Source organism: Pinus tabuliformis, chromosome 7 (genome assembly GCF_031772625.1).
Source record: "Pinus tabuliformis cultivar Carrire ecotype Pingquan chromosome 7, CPIR1, whole genome shotgun sequence".
NCBI lineage: Eukaryota > Viridiplantae > Streptophyta > Pinopsida > Pinales > Pinaceae > Pinus > Pinus tabuliformis.
Window position 1 is genome coordinate 60,891,887 of NC_142293.1, and position 23,951 is coordinate 60,915,837.

General features: G+C 38.2%; 1 pseudogene; it reads right to left on the reverse strand.

Annotated features, from left to right (window-relative positions):
- Positions 1–17,986: 17,986 nt before the first annotated feature.
- Positions 17,987–19,511, reverse strand: LOC149245202 (UDP-glycosyltransferase 86A1-like; annotated as a pseudogene).
- Positions 19,512–23,951: the final 4,440 nt, after the last annotated feature.

Genomic DNA, 23,951 nt, shown 5'->3' on the forward strand with positions numbered 1-23,951 from the left:
TTCATTCTACAGTTTCAAGCATTTTCATCCATTTTCATCCATGATTTAAATTTTTCCATTGCGCACAGGCGGGTTCACTTCATACACAGTCACGTATAAGGCTTACTAATATGTGAATTCGATATACCCAACCCGCGTATGGGCAGAGTAAAAATCTAAAAACAATTTTTTTATGGTGAAATTATTGAGAAAATACTTGAAACATACAAAAATTCATTGAGAAATTGAATTATGGGATTACCTGGAAGTTTGGTGGTTGTTCTGGCTGAGAAATTGGGTGGATTGTGGTTGTCAATTTTTTATCCAGAGCTCTTGCACTCAATTGTATAAAACACACAATGAGCCTTGGTGAGTCAAAAGGTCTATTTATAACTTGTAATTTCAAAAACTTTTAAAAACCCACTTTTGCAAAGTTTATGTTTTGTTTTGAATTTTTAAAACTTTGTGACCTTTTGGCTTTGAGTGCTGGGATAGGTTGTCTTTCAGGTTAAATTGAATACTTTGAGATTTTTCTACCACTTCGACTCCATGATCACTAGCCCATCATGGCAGGTATTGCTTTCGTCACTCGCATGTAAGTTAGGGAAGATCACTTTTTTTGTTGCATTATGCATTATAGCCTCCATATTGCGATATGTTTCCATAGGGTCGACCCCATTGTGTTATGATCCTTAAACCATTTTCACTCACCAACTTATAAAATCATGACATGATGGTAGAGTCATCCTTTACATGGGCTTCCTAGTTAGATCCTTGCTAGCATATGTTGCCCAAGATTCAAAGATTTAGTAGTCTCGGGAGTCATCTTTAGTCTCGTTATGACTTTTGCGGTGAAGCTTCATTATCCTTCTTCTTCGCTATCTTTCTGGATTTATAACTTACAGGCTCCCACATGTTGAGTTGTACTATTGCATTGCATGTTGACTATTTGTACCTTTCGGCCTTAAGCCAAATTCACTTGGACTCGTGTATAAGTCGCTGTTTGACCATGTCTTTCTGCAAAATCAACCTTGCAATCACTTAGCCTCTACAACTTGACACCTTATACCCTTGGAAAGAACATTCCTTTGAGTTTCATTGACCAGTTTCGTCACCTTGCATTGAGCATAGGAATGTTCCCCTCACAGGAACTAACACATCTCTATATGGACACTTGTTCTGTCCACTGTACCATAGGAATTCTTTTATTCGTTTTCAAGCTTTTCAAATATGGAAAATACATCAAAATTATATATTCCAAAAAGAGCGGGAACAAGACTTTACTTCCATAATTGATGGCAGCAAGAGTTAGTTGTGTCTCCCTTGAACAAATCACTCAAATCAAGTCTTTCCTCCATCAGGATAGGCTTTAGTTTGACTTAGAAGAGCCATAGACTTTTCATTAAGTTAGTACTCCTCCAGTTGGTTATCTCTTCCAATCATATGGAGAGTTTTTTATGCCTCCTCCATGACAAACTTATACAAAGTTATCATATGTTGCCATACACTCACATTTGATTCATGCTTTTGTTCAAGGGAAGTAAACCTGAGTTGGCCTTTCTATGGTGTCTCTTGATTCATTTTTAGTTGGCCATACCCGGTTTTTTAGAGTTATGTTAAATATCACATCAGCTGTTTGGTCCTTTGCTCGTGCTGGTTAAGAAGGTCTTCGTTGACTTCTTGATGGTGGGTTCGCTCTTATCGACTTCGACAAATTTCTTTGAGAGTAGGCCTATAGATGCACCCTGATCCTATTTCCATCATTTATAGGTGACCTTGTGCTCAACATCGATCAATATCATGGGTCTTTGACTACGTGGTTTCCCTTGTGTTTGATTTCAGCTTACATTATCACACATAGGGATTTAGGCAGTGCCTTGATTTCCATTTGACTATATTGGTGGATTCCTCGCCTTTGTGTCAGCTTTCATTATTGGTTGGTTTAGAGGGTTTCTGTCACGCGCTAGCCACATCTTGTGTATGGCGGAAACGTGCTTTGGTACTGTTACTTCATCTTTCTTCGTCTTATTACTTCCAAATTATTTGCCTGCGGGTTATGCTCGCATTGGATTGATGTGGGATGCCTTAATGCCTTCCTTCCAGTAGATCTTTTTGCATAGAATCCAACTCATTTCTCTAGAATAATATCTAGAGTCCTTTTTCAGTACCTTAGGGTTTATATTCATTAGTGGCAGACTCCTTCACTATTCATAGTGAGAATACAACAATGTCTCCTCATGTATAGATTCTCTCAAGTGTTCGACTTCAACTCATTTATTCACACTTGTTAGATTGTACTCGGGTTCCTTGACTCTCATCATCATTATCGATGAGTTGTCTCATGTTTGTTAATGATATACATCAATGACCAGTAATCAAATGATATCTCACATGGTCAACTTCAACTCATTTATTCCCATGGTGTAGAAATGTACCCATGGCAGTCGGTGAAGATGTTAGGTTGCATCAACATTTTTGGTTCAATTGTGAATCCCTCTAGTTTGTTGTCAGTGACACCATCCATCTTATATGTTTCAGTTCATCACAACAACATTCGATATGTTGGCACCCGAGTTTCATACAATACCATTATTCCAATTTTTGACTTGGTACTTTTGAGGATCAACAATCTGACATCAGTGATCAAATATCTACTTCAACATCATTGATCAATTCTTTTATATGTGATATTGTGATGTGGCCTTAATTTGTACTTTTGAGGCTATGATCAGATGATCCACTATGTATTTCTCAGTTTCCTATGTACTTGTATATATATTGGATCCTCTCTACAATTGATATGTGGATGTGATTTATTATCTCTGAGCATGGATATGTCCACCTCAGACATGAGATTTCTTTCTGATCTCTTCCATTGGTTTAGCATGCTGGAATCTGGTAATCTCCTCCCAAGTCCTCGCATGATTCTTTCTATACACTTAATACATTTTGGTCATCATGTACCCCTTTTGACCTCATATATTAGGGGGCATCTGTTATAACATCATTTATCGCTCTTATATACTTGATGTTCTGAGTCATGGCCTTGGGAAGCCTTTTCCCTTTAGACTTGGTCCATTTATTAAAAAACATTATTTTAAATTCCATACATAACTCAGCCCTTCAAAATTGCGCGTGCACATGCGAGTCTAGCTATACCCAACCCATGTATATCATTTAAAATATTTTAAAAAAATAAAATCCCTATTTTATGGGCGGGGTTTATGGGTTAGACCAGAAGCCTACCTACAGGAGCCTGTATCCTAACTGTATCCTAACTGAAAAAATTGTTTTGGGGTGATATAAATACACCTCATGGGAAGACCTAAAGGGAGGAGAAAGATAGGTTATTGATATTATATCCAATTAGTCCCTGAACAAGTCTGATTTATCCATGTGCCTCCTGCACTCTCAATTATAGGAAACCCTTGTTTCCTCATAGAGATGCCCATCTCTTTTATATGGCATCTATGTGTATGCTTTTGAAAAAGGATTGTTGACGCTTGGGTTGGACGGATCCAGAGGAAGGTTTCACTTGGAGCTGTGGTAGAATCAAGTTGTATTCTTCAACATTCTATTTTAGTCATCAATAAAGAAGTTCTTTCTTGCTCCTGATGTCATGATCTTTATGATTTAACTCATGTTATGATCTAATTATGCATGATTTCATGATTTATACCTATATTCTTATATGATCTAGCATTTATATCTTGAACATGCTTTGAACTACTACTAGTATATATGCTTTTCTTGAATGAGTTTTAGGTTTTGAAGCATTGGAGGAAGTAGAGGGTTTGTACCCTATGGGAACATCCTCAAATGTAGGACCTACCAGTACTATCTCTTAATCCTACTTTAGTAGTTTAAGCATTAGGACTACTTGTTTTCTTGCTTCTTGTTAATGTATGCCCTTCGATCTGTTGGGGTTCTCAACCTAGACCCTAGGATGTATTATTCCCATAACAATGCCTTTAGTCCATTCCTCACACAAGTTATTGACACCACGTGTGCAATTTAGTCATACTCGTTTTGAGACAGCATTTACGCTTTGGTCATACTTGTTTTGTGCTCCCCGAAGTTAATAATAGGGAGAAATCTCATTATTAAATGTTCTATTTTTTTTTTTGTGTTTTATTTTTTAAATGTAATTGGATAATATAATTTATTTTTTGTAAGCTTGGCAGTTCCTTTCTATTCCATTTAAAAAAAAGCAGGCAAGTTTTACATCCATATACACTGGGACTATATGGCCTCAACCTGCCCACTAGGAAACCAAGCTTGTTGGCCATTTGACCGCATTATATGCCATCCAAAATAAAAAAAAAGTCAGAAGTTGTCTAGCAGCAATATATAACTATGATTTTCTTTAATTCTCCTATTAGTTATATATATATATAACAAAACATCAAATCATGCTAACCATCTCCTTTATACATATCAAAATTTAAGAAAATTCACTATGCAGATCATCTAATTACTCATTAGATGAGTCTATGGGTACCAGATCTTTTGCCCTGGATCCCAACAGTTTAGTTTGAAGAAGGCAAGGGATGTGCTTCTTGATGTGATTGAGATGAGCATTTTTTATTGAATCTAACGTTGAATGAGTTGAAATTCCCTATGAATTTTTTGTAGTTCTATTTCTGGCTTGGATGAGCCTACAGAGGAGGTCGTCTAAGCGTTTTCCACAATGTTTTTCATCATCCAATATAAATATATTGTCTACTGATACTAGGTATACCGACCTCTAGACTGGCTTGGGTCCTAGACTAGGGTCTGTCAGTCATCCATATCGAGATCAGTGTTTTCGGCTTGCTGTTTTAATTTTAACTCCCACCCTCAAATCATCTGATGCACATGTCGAGGTGTGTTGACCTGATAGGTCTGGGAGACACCCTGTGTTAATCATGTGATACTTTGGCATCCCTCACCCTTGGTCTAATGTGGTTGAGGTTACCGACCACTATGTCCATGTCCACTACTCCAGCTCCAACCTTGGCCTCCCTAACCTGTGTTCCCTCTGCTCGAGGAGGGTCGTACCATGAGACTATACTACAAACCACACAGGCGTAATAGAAACAAATATATGGTTACCATAATCACTTTCGCCCAAGAGCTCGTTTGAACTAGAGACCGACTCACAGAGAGATGGACTGGCGTGGTAGCCTTACGAATTCGAGGGAAATGTAGTCCTGTAAAAGTGAAATAACATAATACAGTAGGATAATAAGAAATAAAACCATAAAACAAAGTATTCCTAACGAAATTGACCCAACCTTGACGATACAGGCAACCAACATCTACCCTCAGTACGCAGAACAAACTTGAGACAGTGATGCAGGAGCATCCAGCACAAAGGGAAATTATTGTAAATAATAGACATAGGGTCATGCATTAGTTTCCTAAATTCCAAAAGTAATTAGATATTCTCAAAATAAATAAAACTAGGAGAGCTTTTAGGCATCAAGGAGTGGATGTGGACCTTTAAGAGATAAGGATAGCTTTTCTATTTTAGAATAGGAAAAAGACAGAATAAAGCTAAAAATATGCTTTTGCCATATGTATGCATTTCATGAGCTTTAGTTGAGTGATTTTTAGATCATGCTAAGTTAATAAATTAAGAAGCCTCAAAGGCATTGAGAGAAGTGTGAGGAGTGAGTGTGAGAGGTAAGGAAGATTCTCCTTGGGAGCCTTCGGGCAGTTGTAAAAGGGCCATAGATTTGCATATCTGGCCATGAATGTAAAATTCTGTGTGTATGCTTGGTTTATGTAATTATGATCATGTTGAATTCGACTTGTATGGACATCGGATGGTTCTAATTCCCAACGCATGAATACTGTGTATTCGTGGTTATCTTGCCTTGATGTTTATTTACTACGGTGCATATATAACTCTTGTAATTTTTATTAAATGGCACTGCGGAATCCAATGGTTGATTGGAAGGCGTGAATGGCCTTTTTAATTCTCCGCTTAATTATTTGACTGTGCATTCTAAATTGAGTTCATTAAAATCCGATGACAGTTCTTTGTTCTTTGACTATATGGTGGATATAGTTTTTTTACGCGCAGTTCCCTGTTGTTCTGCTTGGTTTCCATGCGATGAGAGCATCGCCTTGAACTTTAATGCTACGCAGGGTCATGAGTTCGTGACCAAGGACTTCCGTTTGCATTCATGCGGTAATATATGGATCGCCAGACCCGTTGTGCGGAGCTGTATGCTATGTGGTGAATAGTATAATAAGGACCGGAGCCATTCAATCGTTGGTTGTGCCATTAATATCTAACTTCGGTTGTGAGGAGAATGTGCATAGGTAAAAACAGACATCTGTAGTGAATACGCATGGAATTCTACTTGTAACCAGCACCGATGATAAAGAAAATCCAGCTGTTATATACATATAACTTCGCTTGCGGCAAGAAGAGTTATATAGCGTCGATTGGAGGGAGAACTGCCTGTGGATATAGCTAATGTCTACGCAGGTTTGATTCGAAGGGCGTCGTTTGAAAGTGGGAAATAATTGTTGTTTCGACCAGCGTGGCAAGTGAACGAGCGTTATAGCTATTAAAGATTTAATTCAAGATTGCAATAGTTATATAATGGGACTGCTATAGTTGTATAACTCCGGTTGCGTAGAAGGTTGGAGGAGCGATATAAATATATCCAATTCCGGTGCGACAGATATATATATATATATATATATATCATGATGCGTAAATGGCGCGGTTTGATAACTGTCGGGCATATCAATTTAGATACGCAAACAGCCATGGTAAAATCATATGTGCAGGTCATAAGTGAATATATGGATATGTATGCGCGTGTTCAGTTCTAAATATGTGCGCAAGTCCATTTGCTATATGTTTCTTTTAAGAGTTTATTGAAGAGTGCTAAGCATGAATTTTATAAATCGAAATGAACCAAGCTTTTATATGTTTGGTTGTCAGAGATCCTGGTAGTTGTGGCCTAGGAGAGGCCTGGGCTGCATCAGGTGGTATCAGAGCTAGAATGCTCAGCTGAAGATATTTGTCTTTTTGAGAACTGAAGTGTGTTGAATGGTTTTTAAATTTGATATGCAAACTCCACAAGTGAGCAGGATTGCAGAAGAAGACAGAAGACAAGATCATGCAAGGTCTTAAGAGGTGAGATAATTTTCTGATTTGAAATTTATGAATTGAAGTTTATGGTTGCAGAGAGAGGTGGAAGTGAACCTGAAGAATCCAATAAGGAATTGGATAGAGAAGACGACTGAAGTGTTTTTAGGAGGAGATTGCAAAAGCTTAGAGGGAGCAAAGGTGTTGCTCAGGAGAAGGTTCCAGACAAAGGACCGTGCTTACCAAAAGACTAAGTGAGGAGAGCTTAGTGAGGTAAGATTGTAGCTAGGAGGACTAGCTGTTGCAGAGGCTTGTTGCAGAGGAGAATCAACAGAGGTTGAAGAAAGTTGTAGATAAGAGAAGCCTGAAAGAGCAGTGGAGAATGCTCGAAAGGTTCCAGCAGAGGACCAATGATTACCAAAAGACCAGATCCGGAGGGAAGGATTGGTGAGGTAAGTGGAAGCAAGAGAGGTTGTTGTGGCAGAGGCTTCATGCAACGCATATGTGAGGAATTCATGGCGAAGGAGAAGATGACTACTGATAGTCATAGCAGAGGTTCAGGAAAATGCCACGGTAGAGGACATAAGAGAGAGGATGCCAAGGTAAATGGCAAGAAGATAAGTCCAGAGGAAGTTGAAGAATACATTTGTGAACCAGAACAAGGAGAATTTCTGGGAGATAGTGAAGATGAAGGCTTGAAGACTGAAACTTCAAGTAAGACCAAAGGGTCACATATTTTTAAATCTGACAATTTGTGGATGTTTGCAGGTGAAAGGCAAAGAAATGAGATGACTGCAGGAGTTCGAGAAAGAGAGATTGCAGTAATGAAGGCACAATTGCAGGTACTGGAAGAATGGCTACAAGAGCAGAAAGATCAAAAAGGAAAATGGATCTTTCCACTGAAGGGAAAGAGAGTGATTTGGCGACAATTGCAGAGAAGGTTGAAGCAAATTATGATTGCCTTGTTGAAAAAGGGACTCAGAGTTCTTGCGCCAGAGTTAGAGTTTGAAATTCCCACATGCAGATATATTAAAAGGAAAATGTTGAAGAAAGCAGTCAAGACTGAAAAGTCTCATGATTTAAAAACTAATGAGTTGTGCATGTTTGCACGTACAGAACAGGAAGATAAACAAGCTTTAGAGTTTGTGCAAGAAGAGTTGAACCTGAAAGCTGTTCAGATCGATAATGAGTTAGCAATCTCAGAAACAGATGGAGAAGAAGGCATCTAATCAGGATGTTGAGGCAGAAAGAGAAGGACCAGCTGATGAATGGTCAAAAACTAGTGGAGGTATAGAAAATCATGTGAAATTTCCAAGGTCTACTCCTAATGAAGTTGTTGAATTGTATAGGAAACTAGATCTCCAGAGAAGAGAGTTGGAGAGACAGAGGACTGATTGGATGGAGAAACAAGGGAAGAGACTCTTTATGAATGACAATCATAAAGCTGAAGATGGTAAGAAGGAAGGACTAGCTAACAGTCTCATGGTGAAGGCAAATCAGCATACTGATGCGCTGATTGGGATGAAACAGCATACTGAGATACTGGCAGAGGGAAGTAAGGCACTGATGCCTTATGATTTTTGTTTTAACATGTGTTTTGTGAATGCAGGAATTGTTGCCGGTGCTGAGAGACATTTGACTCAGCTGAACAGTCAATTAAAGGGGAAAGAAGTTCTTTGTTCTAGAAGACAAGAGAGGGTGGATGATCGGGTGGCAGTCAGAACAGAGACCAGCATAGAAGCAAGAAATCAGCAGCTTGAAGATTTATTGGACAAGGAAATTGAATTAATCAGAAGAATCATGCTGAAAGTGTCTCAGAAAAAGACATCAGCAAAGAAGAGAAGTAGCAGAAGCAGCAAGAGGAAGACAACAGAAGATTGCAAGAGTACAGCAAGCGGAGCAAGGCAGCATAAGATATGGAAACCTGGAGAAGAACAGACAGAAGCAGCGGCAAGTGCAAAGTTACAACACAAGATATGGGATCCAGGCAAACATGGAGCTGAACACATGATCAGGAGATCATGAAAATTTTTCTACCTTGGGAGTATGATGCGGGAGCATCCAGCACAAAGGGAAATTATTGTAAATAATAGACATAGGGTCATGCATTAGTTTCCTAAATTCCAAAAGTAATTAGATATTCTCAAAATAAATAAAACTAGGAGAGCTTTTAGGCATCAAGGAGTGGATGTGGATCTTTAAGAGATAAGGATAGCTTTTCTATTTTAGAATAGGAAAAAGACAGAATAAAGCTAAAAGGATGCTTTTGCCATATCTATGCATTTCATGAGCTTTAGTTGAGTGATTTTTAGATCATGCTAAGTTAATAAATTAAGAAGCCTCAAAGGCATTGAGAGAAGTGTGAGGAGTTAGTGTGAGAGGTAAGGAAGATTCTCCTTGGGAGCCTTCGGGCAGTTGTAAAAGGGCCATAGATTTGCATATATGGCCGTGAATGTAAAATTCTGTGTGTATGCTTGGTTTATGTAATTATGATCATGTTGAATTCGACTTGTATGGACATCGGATGGTTCTAATTCCCAACGCATGAATACGGTGTATTCGTGCTTATCTTGCCTTGATGTTTATTTACTGCGGCGCATATATAACTCTTGTAATTTTTATTAAATGGCACTGCGGAATCCAATGGTTGATTGGAAGGCGTGAATGGCCTTTTAATTCTCCACTTAATTATTTGACTGTGCATTCTAAATTGAGTTCATTAAAATCCGATGACAGTTCTTTGTTCTTTGACTATATGGTGGATATAGTTTTTTTACGCGCAGTTCCCTGTTGTTCTGCTTGGTTTCCATGCGATGAGAGCATCGCCTTGAACTTTACTGCTACGCAGGGTCATGAGTTCGTGACCAAGGACTTCCGTTTGCATTCATGCGGTAATATATGGATCGCCAGACCCGTTGTGCGGAGCTGTATGCTATGTGGTGAATAGTATAATAAGGACTGGAGCCATTCAATCATTGGTTGTGCCATTAATATCTAACTTCGGTTGTGAGGAGAATGTGCATAGGTAAAAACAGACATCTGTAGTGAATACGCATGGAATTCTACTTGTAACCAGCACCGATGATAAAGAAAATCCAGCTGTTATATACATATAACTTCGCTTGCGGCAAGAAGAGTTATATAGCGTCGATTGGAGGGAGAACTGCCTGCGGATATAGCTAATGTCTGCACAGGTTTGATTCGAAGGGCGTCGTTTGAAAGTGGGAGTTAATTGCTGTTTCGACCAGCGTGGCAAGTGAACGGGCGTTATAGCTATTAAAGATTTAATTCAAGATTGCAATAGTTATATAATGGGACTGCTATAGTTGTATAACTCCGGTTGCGTAGAAGGTTGGAGGAGCGATATAAATATATCCAATTCCGGTGCGACATATATATATATCTGCATATCATGATGCGTAAATGGCGCGGTTTGATAACTGTCGGGCATATCAATTTAGATACGCAAACAGCCATGGTTAAATCATATGTGCAGGTCATAAGTGAATATATGGATATGTATGCGCGTGTTCAGTTCTAAATATGTGCGCAAGTCCATTTGCTATATGTTTCTTTTAAGAGTTTATTGAAGAGTGCTAAGCATGAATTTTATAAATCGAAATGAACCAAGCTTTTATATGTTTGGTTGTCAGAGATCCTGGTAGTTGTGGCTTGGGAGAGGCCTGGGCTGCATCAGGTGGTATCAGAGCTAGAATGCTCAGCTGAAGATATTTGTTTTTTTGAGAACTGAAGTGTGTTGAATGGTTTTTAAATTTGATATGCAAACTCCACAAGTGAGCAGGATTGCAGAAGAAGACAAAAGACAAGATCATGCAAGGTCTTAAGAGGTGAGATAATTTTCTGATTTGAAATTTATGAATTGAAGTTTATGGTTGCAGAGAGAGGTGGCAGTGAACCTGAAGAATCCAATAAGGAATTGGATAGAGAAGACGACTGAAGTGTTTTTAGGAGGAGATTGCAAAATCCTAGAGGGAGCAAAGGTGTTGCTCAGGAGAAGGTTCCAGACAAAGGACTGTGCTTACCAAAAGACTAAGTGAGGAGAGCTTAGTGAGGTAAGATTGCAGCTAGGAGGACTAGCTGTTGCAGAGGCTTGTTGCAGAGGAGAATCAACAGAGGTTGAAGAAAGTTGCAGATAAGAGAAGCCTGAAAGAGCAGTGGAGAATGCTCGAAAGGTTCCAGCAGAGGACCAATGATTACCAAAAGACCAGATCCGAAGGGAAGGATTGGTGAGGTAAGTGGCAGCAAGAGAGGTTGCTGTGGCAGAGGCTTCATGCAACGCATATGTGAGGAACTCATGGCGAAGGATAAGATGACTACTGATAGTCATAGCAGAGGTTCAGGAAAAAGCCACGGTAGAGGACATAAGAGAGAGGATGCCAAGGTAAATGGCAAGAAGATAAGTCCAGAGGAAGTTGAAGAATACATTTGTGAACCAGAACAAGGAGAATTTCTGGGAGATAGTGAAGATGAAGGCTTGAAGACTGAAACTTCAAGTAAGACCAAAGGGTCACATATTTTTAAATCTGACAATTTGTGGATGTTTGCAGGTGAAAGGCAAAGAAATGAGATGACTGCAGGAGTTCAAGAAAGAGAGATTGCAGTAATGAAGGCACAATTGCAGGTACTGGAAGAATGGCTACAAGAGCAGAAAGATCAAAAAGGAAAATGGATCTTTCCACTGAAGGGAAAGAGAGTGATTTGGCGACAGTTGCAGAGAAGGTTGAAGCAAATTATGATTGCCTTGTTGAAAAAGGGACTTAGAGTTCTTGCGCCAGAGTTAGAGTTTGAAATTCCCACATGCAGATATATTAAAAGGAAAATGTTGAAGAAAGCAATCAAGACTGAAAAGTCTCATGATTTAAAAACTAATGAGTTGTGCATGTTTACAGGTACAGAATAGGAAGATAAACAAGCTTTAGAGTTTGTGCAAGAAGAGTTGAACCTGAAAGCTGTTCAGATCGATAATGAGTTAGCAAGATCTCAGAAACAGGTGGAGAAGAAGGCGTCTAATCAGGATGTTGAGGCAGAAAGAGAAGGACCAGCTGATGAATGGTCAAAAACTAGTGGAGGTATAGAAAATCATGTGAAATTTCCAAGGTCTACTCCTAATGAAGTTGTTGAATTGTATAGGAAACTAGATCTCCAGAGAAGAGAGTTGGAGAGACAGAGGACTGATTGGATGGAGAAACAAGGGAAGAGACTCTTTATGAATGACAATCATAAAGCTGAAGATGGTAAGAAGGAAGGACTAGCTAACAGTCTCATGGTGAAGGCAAATCAGCATACTAATGTGCTTATTGGGATGAAACAGCATACTGAGATACTGGCAGAGGGAAGTAAGGCACTGATGCCTTATGATTTTTGCTTTAACATGTGTTTTGTGAATGCAGGAATTGTTGTCGGTGCTGAGAGACATTTGACTCAGCTGAACAGTCAATTAAAGGGGAAAGAAGTTCTTTGTTCCAGAAGACAAGAGAGGGTGGATGATCGGGTGGCAGTCAGAACAGAGACCAGCATAGAAGCAAGAAATCAGCAGCTTGAAGATTTATTGGACAAGGAAATTGAATTAATCAGAAGAATCATGCTGAAAGTGTCTCAGAAAAAGACATCAACAAAGAAGAGAAGTAGCAGAAGCAGCAAGAGGAAGACAACAGAAGATTGCAAGAGTACAGCAAGCGGAGCAAGGCAGCATAAGATATGGAAACCTGGAGAAGAACAGACAGAAGCAGCGGCAAGTGCAAAGTTACAACACAAGATATGGGATCCAGGAAAACATGGAGCTGAACACATGATCAGGAGATCATGAAAATTTTTCTACCTTGGGAGTATGATGCGGGAGCATCCAGCACAAAGGGAAATTATTGTAAATAATAGACATAGGGTCATGCATTAGTTTCCTAAATTCCAAAAGTAATTAGATATTCTCAAAATAAATAAAACTAGGAGAGCTTTTAGGCATCAAGGAGTGGATGTGGATCTTTAAGAGATAAGGATAGCTTTTCTATTTTAGAATAGGAAAAAGACAGAATAAAGCTAAAAAGATGCTTTTGCCATATGTATGCATTTCATGAGCTTTAGTTGAGTGATTTTTATATCATGCTAAGTTAATAAATTAAGAAGCCTCAAAGGCATTGAGAGAAGTGTGAGGAGTGACTGTGAGAGGTAAGGAAGATTCTCCTTGGGAGCCTTCGGGCAGTTGTAAAAGGGCCATAGATTTGCATATCTGGCCATGAATGTAAAATTCTGTGTGTATGCTTGGTTTATGTAATTATGATCATGTTGAATTCGACTTGTATGGACATCGGATGATTCTAATTCCCAACGCATGAATACTGTGTATTCGTGGTTATCTTGCCTTGATGTTTATTTACTGCGGTGCATATATAACTCTTGTAATTTTTATTAAATGGCACTGCGGAATCCAATGGTTGATTGGAAGGCGTGAATGGCCTTTTTAATTCTCCGCTTAATTATTTGACTGTGCATTCTAAATTGAGTTCATTAAAATCCGATGACAGTTCTTTGTTCTTTGACTATATGGTGGATATAGTTTTTTTAAGCGCAGTTCCCTGTTGTTATGCTTGGTTTCCATGCGATGCGAGCATCGCCTTGAACTTTACTCCTACGCAGGGTCATGAGTTCGTGACCAAGGACTTCCGTTTGCATTCATGCGGTAATATATGGATCGCCAGACCTGTTGTGCGGAGCTGTATGCTATGTGGTGAATAGTATAATAAGGACCGGAGCCATTCAATCGTTGGTTGTGCCATTAATATCTAACTTCGGTTGTGAGGAGAATGTGCATAGGTAAAAACAGACATCTATAGTGAATACGCATGGAATTCTACTTGTAACCAGCACCGATGATAAAGAAAATCCAGCTGTTATATACATATAACTTCGCTTGCGGCAAGAAGAGTTATATAACGTCGATTGGAGGGAGAACTGCCTGCGGATATAGCTAATGTCTGCGCAGGTTTGATTCAAAGGGCGTCGTTTAAAAGTGGGAGCTAATTGCTGTTTCGACCAGCGTGGCAAGTGAATGGGCGTTATAGCTATTAAAGATTTAATTCAAGATTGCAATAGTTATATAATGGGACTGCTATAGTTGTATAACTCCGGTTGCGTAGAAGGTTGGAGGAGCGATATAAATATATCCAATTCCGGTGCGACATATATATATATATATCTGCATATCATGATGCGTAAATGGCGCGGTTTGATAACTGTCGGGCATATCAATTTAGATACGCAAACAGCCATGGTAAAATCATATGTGCAGGTCATAAGTGAATATATGGATATGTATGCGCGTGTTCAGTTCTAAATATGTGCGCAAGTCCATTTGCTATATGTTTCTTTTAAGAGTTTATTGAAGAGTGCTAAGCATGAATTTTATAAATCGAAATGAACCAAGCTTTTATATGTTTGGTTGTCAGAGATCCTGGTAATTGTGGCCTGGGAGAGGCCTGGGCTGCATCAGACAGGAACGAGTATCAACTCGAGGGTTTTCCTCTCTAAATTTCCCCATATCAAACTAGGAAGATGGTTTACGACAGAGATTACAAATTGAGAAAAAATCCTTACACAATAGACACAAACCAAAACCCCATGTTCATTGCAAGAATAAATAGACATCAATGAAAGGAGAATGTTGTAATAAATAGAGAGAACTCGACAGTACTCAGACTACTTATCAAAATAAGAATATCTTGCCTCACATAATTCGTATGAGGCTTCATGACTGTCCCATGTTGCCATCATAGAAACATTCATATGAAGAATTGAGAAATATCATTTGAACACAGGGATAAGAGTGTGCTTAGAGCAAATGAAATGGACATACCCGCAACAACCGCTTACAGGTTGGAAGGCGATGTCGTCAGCACCTCAGTTGCAAGGCTGGAGAATTCCTTTCACAATCATCATTAAGGTTTCAAAAATACAGGTTTTAGCAGCATGAGGCCATAGAAGGCGTTCCTTCTGGTTGAAGTCGACACCACACTTGAATTATGATATCGTTCCTTGCCACCTTACACATATAAAGGTATGAATGAGGGCTTTCATCCGACCACCCACCATCATATCTCATAACTACTCTCACCATTTCACAGATCCCACTGATGCCCTTTCATTAGCTCTCACCCCGATCGGGGTGTAATTGGATAATATAATTTTAACTGAAATTATAAATTTCAATTATTTAGAATGTATTTTTTAATACATAAATGAATTTAATATTTAAATTGTGTAAATTGGATATTTAAAATTTATATTTCAAAATTATCAAGAAATATCTCAAACATATCTTGCAAGATACTTAATAATAATACTTTCTAGTTCTTAACTTTCCATTTATATATTTAACAAAAATGTCTAACAATTACATTATCGCTTAATCATAATACCCTCTTTGCCTTGTTTTCTTAATTTCTCTTTTTATATATATATATATATATATATATATATTTCAAAATCTCTTCTATATATTTTCATTTTTTTTCTTAATTCTTTTTTGTTTTTTTTACATCAATGTAAATTAATAATTAATTGAAATAATCTAACTAAAGTTTAAAGTCAAATTCAATGATTGCCCCGTAACATTAAAAATATATTTAATAACTTATAAACTAAATATATTTATATATCTTTTTAACAATAATAAAATAAAATATATATAAAAATAATAATAATAATAAAATAATTTTTTAAACCAATGTCACTCAAAACAGATGATTAAATTTTTAAATAATAGTCAAACATACTCAAATACGTTAGTATTCGCATTACCGTATTGAATATGAAAACAATGTTTACCCGAATGGCGCGTCATCCCGACGTATTGAATATGAAAACCATGTTTATTCCAATGGAGTGTCACGACACTCCCCTTGTTAACAAGGGGTCAATTTCTTTTTTTGTGATAAGTACGTCCCCATGCGTGTGGAGAAGTTTGGTTTGCATGGCTATCAATCCGAACCAAGCTTATCCGTTTGACATCTTTCGTTATTGTCAGTATGACTACATCTTATATTATTTATTTTGGAAAGAAACGAGACCATTGTTTTTTGTTTAACATTTTCTAATCGAAGAGGCACAATGTTTATGAAAAATAAAAAAATATATGGTTTAATATAGCGGTGTGTTAGGGTAAATTTGATTAGGTAAAAAGTTGTTAATTTTATAGTGATATTTTTGTGCATATTGTTTATGAAAAATAAAGAAGTAATATGGTTTAATAAAGTTGTGCATTGACTGGGTGAAAACGTTGTGGTAGCATTTGTGGGCACATAGTTTTCATGCTCATGGTATTAGAGACTATAGATTATATATGGTGAAGTTTTTAAAAAATTTGAAGATTCTTTATTTTAATGTGTATGAGTTAAGTGGAGGGTTCACTTGGTTAAGTCAAAATGTTGGTATGCTGGGTTGTTTTTAAGCCATAAGATTATAATAGGTCTATTATTAGATGTTTTTTCTTTAGTTTTGGTTTTTTTAGAGTAAATCATTGTGCATGGTTTATGTGTATTGTTGTTGTGTGATTGTTTTCATTATTTATCTCATATTATTTTTTTATCTCTAACAATATAGAACCATTGGTAAGATCTATATTGGTTTATACATTAGAAATACTTTTATTTTTTTCATTTGAGAAAATTTAACTCACACAAAACATTTTTAACTATAATATCAATTTACTTAATTTATATATTTGAAATATTAATTATTTTTTACTATGATAAAATTTACCTCACACCAACTTGATTTTTTCACATAGCAATTTAATTTTTACTATGATAAATTTACCTCACACCAACTTAATTTTATCAAGTGACATTTTAATTTTGTAAGTACTCCAATTTCACTTGTAATAAGAGTTGAATTGTGATTTATTAGTTTCATGTTTTTACAAATAATCTTATATGACTTTTTACATTACACACACCTAATCTAATTGGAGTGGGGAATGAGTTGTTGGTAACATTTACAGTATATTGAGTTTATTGTCCCAATTTGAACCAAGGGAAAACTTTTTACAAACAAATAATCTCATTTGATTTCTATAGGTTACAAATTAAAATTATTTGAAGATGAAACATATCTTAACTTAAGTTTTAATTTTTTGGTACCTCCCTAAACTAACTTTATACTTTTTTTTTCTTGATTTTTCTTCCTTTTTGTTATTAACAATAATATTGTATATATGTTCTTTTTGCTAAAAAGTTTAATTAAGCAACATTTTCAATGTTATTCTTTATTTTTCATTAATTAACCTACATATATTTTTAATTTATTTTAAAGTAACATTACCTAACATCTCCTTAGTATTCTTTATTTTTCATTATTTTTTATTTTTTTGTATGTTTGGTAGGACCCTCTGATTTTGGTGTTTACATGTTCATTATTCACCCCCTAGGGTTGGAGGGTAGCCCAAGATTTGAACCTAAGACTTCCCGTTCAGTAAGACTTCATTTCCACGGCCACTGCCACTTAAGCTACTTCATACGCACATTTTTCATTAATTATTAATTAACCCATATATATTTAAATATCAAATCCTATGTTATTATTTTAAAATAAATATATCTCTTCATTATAGTGTAGAATTATTACAATTAAAATATATCAAATAATTTAAATATCTATTTTACAATTAATTAATCTGATGTGTATATCTATTTTACAATTAATGAATCTGACTCCCTCAACCATGAAACTTATTCAATTGCAGCAGAATTCAACAAAACGAGACTATAAAGCAGTAATATGATTAGCCTTTCAACAAAAACCAAATTATAAAGAAGAAAGACGATTAACACTTCAAGATGTCATGAATTTTAGGCAAAGATGAAAATTTAGAAAATCAATATTCAGATCTAACAATAGTGTCGGTCACCTGAGTTTGGCCTTCAACCCATTTGCAACAATTTCCAGATTTTTGTTGGAAGTTCCTCCTTTCTTTACTTCCATCTCTACAACATCTCTTAGTCTCTCTGCCGCCCTCCTTAGCTCCTCCCCTTCCATCAATCTCCTCACTTTTTGCGCTATTTCTTCCCTCCCAATTATAACCTTTTCATCATTACAGTTGCTCTTCAATCTCAGTCCAATCTTCCATTCATCGGCTAAGAGTTTACAGTTAGTGTATTGGTCATTCCCTAGAGGGAATCCCAGTAGGGGAATGCCCAACGAGATGCTCTCTAAAATGGAGTTCCACCCGCAGTGGCTCAAAAACCCGCCGATGGAGAGATGATTGAGCACTTTCCGCTGTGAGCACCATGAAACAACCACTCCTCGCTCTTTTGTTTCGTTCAGAAAGCCGTCTCGCAGCATGGCCGGGACTTCGGTGACCTCCGAGCCGGGATGTCGGAGCACCCACATAAAACAGTAACCGCTCTCCTTCAAACCCATTGCTATTTCATGTACATGGTTTACTGATACGGGGATTAAACTGCCAAACGAAACATATATCACGGACTTAAGACGCTGGTCGTCCAACCACTTTGTGCAGTCGATCTCTACCCGCGAGCTCGTCCCTACAACGAACTCGCGAGAGACTGAGTAATCGAGGTAGGCCAAAGGCAGCAATGGGCCAATACAGTATACCTGCAATTTCTCCAACAAAGCCTCCACTACATGGCGTTCTAACGCTTGGAAGGAATTGACTACTACCGAATCTGCTTCTCTGGCTCCTTCTAAACACTGAACAACAGCGCTAGCATTTGCAGGGTCTACACCTGGTTTCAAAAACGACATAAGATCTGCAGCGTGTCTGGAGATTCCACGTGGAACGTGAACTACCGATCCCACCTTACAGTGGATTGCACAGCAACAGGAAGAACAAATCAATACAATATTCAGAAGAGAATAGAAATGATGGGTCGATAAGGGTTTGAAGGGAAAGTTCCTTGTAGAAAGGAAATGATCACCTAATTCAGAATGGTAAAGGATGGAAAACATTGAGATACTATGCGTCCAGAAAGAAATGGATAGCAGGCTAAGCTTCTTGGCTAGAGGCACTGCCCATGCGAGGCAAGTGTCGACCACGATGCAGGAGGCGGGCGTTACATTGGGTTGCCGATGAAGGTCGTGGATGAGCTCCTCCACAGGGCCTTCCATGTTACCCAATGACCGATAGAAGTGTTGGATCTTACTCCATCTCTCGAACTCGCTCGGCACGCAATCGGGTATAGCCACCACCGAATGTTGAGGCCAAGATTTCGAGCGTGGGAGAATGCATCCACACCGTACCCGAAATGGGCGTCAGGATGATTTGATGCCATGAGTTTGTGAGGAAAAATGTAATGGAAATTCCCATGGAGGTGAGCTTCTTTGCGAGCTGCATCATAGGATTGATATGTCCTTGCCCCGGCAGCGGGACGACTATGGCGTGAAAGCCACCATTTCCTGTGCTCTCCATAGCCAAACTATCACTTACTTTCGATTCAATGTTTTGAAGATATTGGTAGGGTTTATGAGCAACACACAGAACCATGTTGAACAAATCTTTGTGGGTATTTGTAGGCATTGTAGCTAGTTAAATATCCCTACTATTGAAAGCAGTGGCTAGTTTGAGAACCGATCGACGGAAGAGGCAGGAGCGGAAGAGCGGAGAACCAAGACTGAGGGTTTTTGCACAGGATTTTCGCCATGGATGGGGACAAAGGAGGGAGCTCCACTCCATCCTACAGTGAGGTAGTGGTTAACAAGAGTAAGGCCCCTCCAAAATCAGGCAGAGGTAAAACGATGGAAGGAGGAAAAAATAGGGAAGAGGAAACAGAAAGTAATAAGGAGAAGAAGAATGTTGGTGCAAAAGACAAAGAGGAAAATGACAAAAAACAAGGAACAAAAGACAAGAAACAAAAGGGACCATGCAAGCCCAAAGCTAAAATCACTCCCAAAGTAATCTTAAATAACCTAGAGCTGCAGGCCTATAGGGAGCACATGCAGACTTATGCAATCATATGCAAGTTCATGGGACTATGGCCCACCGAAAAAGCTCTAAAAACATGGATCAAATACCACTGGAAGCCTAAAGGAAGCATTGATCTTCATCTAGGATCCAAGGGTTTTTTCATTGCAGTGTTTGCTAACATTGAGGACAAAGACAGAGTGTTTAAAGGCGGGCCCTACTTCTACGCAGCAGCAGGGCTCTACATGAGGCCGTGGACGATGAACCTTGTGCCGGAGCGGGAAACCTTTACCTCAGTCCCGGTTTGGATAAGAATCTATTCACTACCTCTGGATTATTGGCAAATAGAATCACTAACAGCCATAGGAAATAAATTAGGGAGGTATGTTAAAACTTCTGAAGCCACAAGAAGGGGAAAATATACCTCCTTTGCTAGGATTTGTGTAGAAATGGACCTATCTGGAGCACTTCCGGACGAGGTCATACTAGAGGTATATGATGAGGAATGGGTGCAGACAGTTGACTATGAGCATATTCCATTTAGATTTCGAAAATTCCATGAACACAGACACCTTCTGAGAGACTGTCCTCTCAGTAAAGCAGAGAACAAAAGCAAACCTAACATAATGAAAGAAACAAATGGCTTTCATAAAGTAGCTCACAAAGGTAAAAACGGAAAAAAAGGGCCAAAACAACACCAAAGTGGAGACCAAAAAGTGAGACCAAATTAGTTCCAGGTCCTTGAAGAGGAGGAAGACGCAGCAGTTGAAAATCAAGATATGAAGGATGAAGATGATAAATAGGAAAAGAAAGAAGAACAAGTTTAGGAACAGGTAAAGGATAAACAGAAAGAGATCATGATGAGTGAACCAGAGATGGATATGGATCAGGAAATGACCTAGAGTGAGATGGAAATGGAAGACAGTGAGTTACAAGAGATTCTTGACAGAGAAAACCTAGATCTAGAAGGGTTCTTGAGTAAAGGAACAACAAGTGGAGTAGAATCTCTACCACAAGAAGAATGCAATTGAATAAAGAAGCTATTCCTATGGAAAACTTAGACAAAGGGCTTGGCAGAAGATCACAACAGTGAAAGACAGGGTAAGCAGGGAGTGAAAGCGGTAAAATCAACTCTAGTATTAGCTCCAAGAAACCCAGGGGAAAAAAGGGGCAGAAAAAAGCAGAACGAGCTATTAATGGAATGTAGAAAGCTCATGATAGACTCAAGTAAGATGAAAGACCTAACCAGTTACTCATTTACCAATCTGTAATTATGAAGTTTACAACTTGGAACATAAGAGGTCTAGGAAGTCAAACAAAATAGAGAATGTTGAACAATAGAATGTAACAGGTAGCTCCAAATATAATTTTGGTCCAAGAAACGAAAATATTTGTCTAAAATATAAGACAAATCCATAGTAAGTGGCTCAACAGATATGAGTTTATAGAAGTCAAAGCAGAAAATATAGCAGGGGGTATCCTCATCCTATGGAATCCCCAAAAAATAGGTATTATTGATGTGGAAGCATTAAGGAATTATTTATCAGTTGTCATACAACCTGTAGGAGACAGGGATACTTATCTAGTAACGAATGTTTATGGCCCACAAAGGTTAGATGACAAAATCAAGTTTATTGAGTCCTTAGTGGACCTTCGAAACAGATTTGCAGGGCTACCGTGGATCATAGGAGGAGATTTCAACATGATTAGATCTCTCTCGGAGAAAAAAGGGGGCACAAGAGCACTAAACAAAGATTCCTCAGCTTTCCATTGCTTTTTAGAAAACATGAAGCTGGTGGACATTGAGACAAATAACGATCTTTGCACTTGGGACAATAAAAGAGGAGGGGATTCCCAGGTAGCTTCCAAGCTAGACAGATTCATGATCTCTGAAGAGCTTATGCTTCTAGACAAGGAAATAACAGCAGATATCCTTCCTTTTGGAGGCTCAGATCACTGGCCGATTCAAATGGAGATCAAGGGCATTGGTACCCCAAGAAACAAACCGTTTAGGTTTGAAAATATTTGGCTTTCACACCCGGATTTCATCAGCAACATTGAAAAATGGTGGGCTGAAGACCTACAGATTCAGGGATCATCCATGTTCCTACTACATAAGAGATTAAAACACATCAAGCAGAAGCTAAAGGAATGGAACCAGAAGGAATTTGGAAATATTTTCACAAGTAAAAAAATTGTAGAAAACAAAATCCTAGAGCTCAACCAAGCTCTCATCAAGAATGGCTTTGATAAAGACAAAAATGACCAGGCAGAGAAATATCACTAAGAATGGGAAAGGCTGTGTAATCAAGAACAATTTTTTTGGAAACAAAAATCTAGGATTTTATGGTTAAAAGAAGGAGAACGAAATACTAAATTTTTCCATAGATCTACCATTGCGAACATAACCCACAACAAAATCTCTTCGATCAATGACGAGAATGGCCAAATTCTTCAATCCCATGAGGAGATAGATGCAGTGTTAGTAAAGCATTTTCGGGACATTTCCAGGGAAAAAATTTCAGGAAGATAACCTTTCATTAAGAACTTAATTGAACATACACCTAAATTGGTTTCCAGAGGGGATAACTGTAATCTCAATAGACTTGTAATTGAAAAGGAGATTAGTGAGGTCCTCAAGGAAATACAGAATGGCAAGGCACCAGGTCCGGACGGATTTAATGTGGATTTCTTCAAAGCCTGCTGGAATATTGTTAAAAGGGATATTGTTGAGATTGTCAAAGACTCCAGGTGCAACAAGACCATCTTGAAAGCTCTCAATACCTCCTTCATAGCCCTTATTCCAAAACAGGATAATGCACAAACAGCTGAGAAATACAGGCCCATTGCCTTATGCAATGTGGTCTACAAGATAATTTCCAAGGTTGTGGCTAACAGACTTAAACCCCTGCTGCCCGCACTCATCTCCGGGGAACAAACAAGTTACATAGAAGGAAGACAAATTCTGGACAACATAATTCAAGCTCACTAGGTGGTTCACTCGTTAACTTGCAACAAGAGAGTGGGCATGATCATGCAACTGGACATAGCGAAAGCATATGACAAAGTAAACTAGATTTACATCAAAAAAGTGCTCACAACATTTGGTTTTGATCATAATTGGGTCAGATGGGTCATGGCCCTTGTGACTTTCTCCAGTGTTTCAATTTTAGTGAATGGCTCTCCTTCTGAACTTTTTTCTTAGACAAGGATATCCACTTTCTCCTTTTCTCTTCATCCTCATGATGGAAGAGCTGGGGCGGTCCATCAAGCATGCAAGAGTAATGGGAAAAATTTAAGGACTCCAACTTTCGGAGAATGGGCAAGTTTTGACTCATCAATAGTTTGTAGATGATACTATGTTACAGGGAATTCCAACAGTTAAAGAAGCACTTGCTTACAAATAAATTTTGAATGACTTCGCGAAGGCCACAGGTATGGAAGTAAACCTTTCCAAATCAAAAGTATTTTTCTTTAACATTCATATTTCCATAGAGAGAAATGTCTCCAGAATTTTAGGTTTTCAAAGAGAATCCCTTCCCTCCAAGTATTTTGGAGTTCCTCTTATAGCTAAACCCCGCCACAAGAGTATATGGGACCCTCTAGTAACTAAAATGCAAGACAAGGTCAAGAAATGGACAAATAGATCTCTAAATTTAACTGGCAGACTGGTTCTTACTAAAGCATTTCTCTAGGCGATCCCAATCTTTATGCTATCAGCCCTCCCAGCTCCAATAGGAGTCTTACAACAATTTCAGAACATTCAACGAGATTATCTTTGGGGCAAAGGGGAAACAAGAAAAAAATGGGCCTTAGTCTTGTGGGAAAAGATCTGCAATCCCAAGAACCAAGGAGGCCTAAGTTTGGACAATCCTGAGATTCTCAACAAGGCTCTTGGAGCCAAACTCTGGTGGAGATGGGTTAAGGATCCTAAAGCTCAATGGGCAA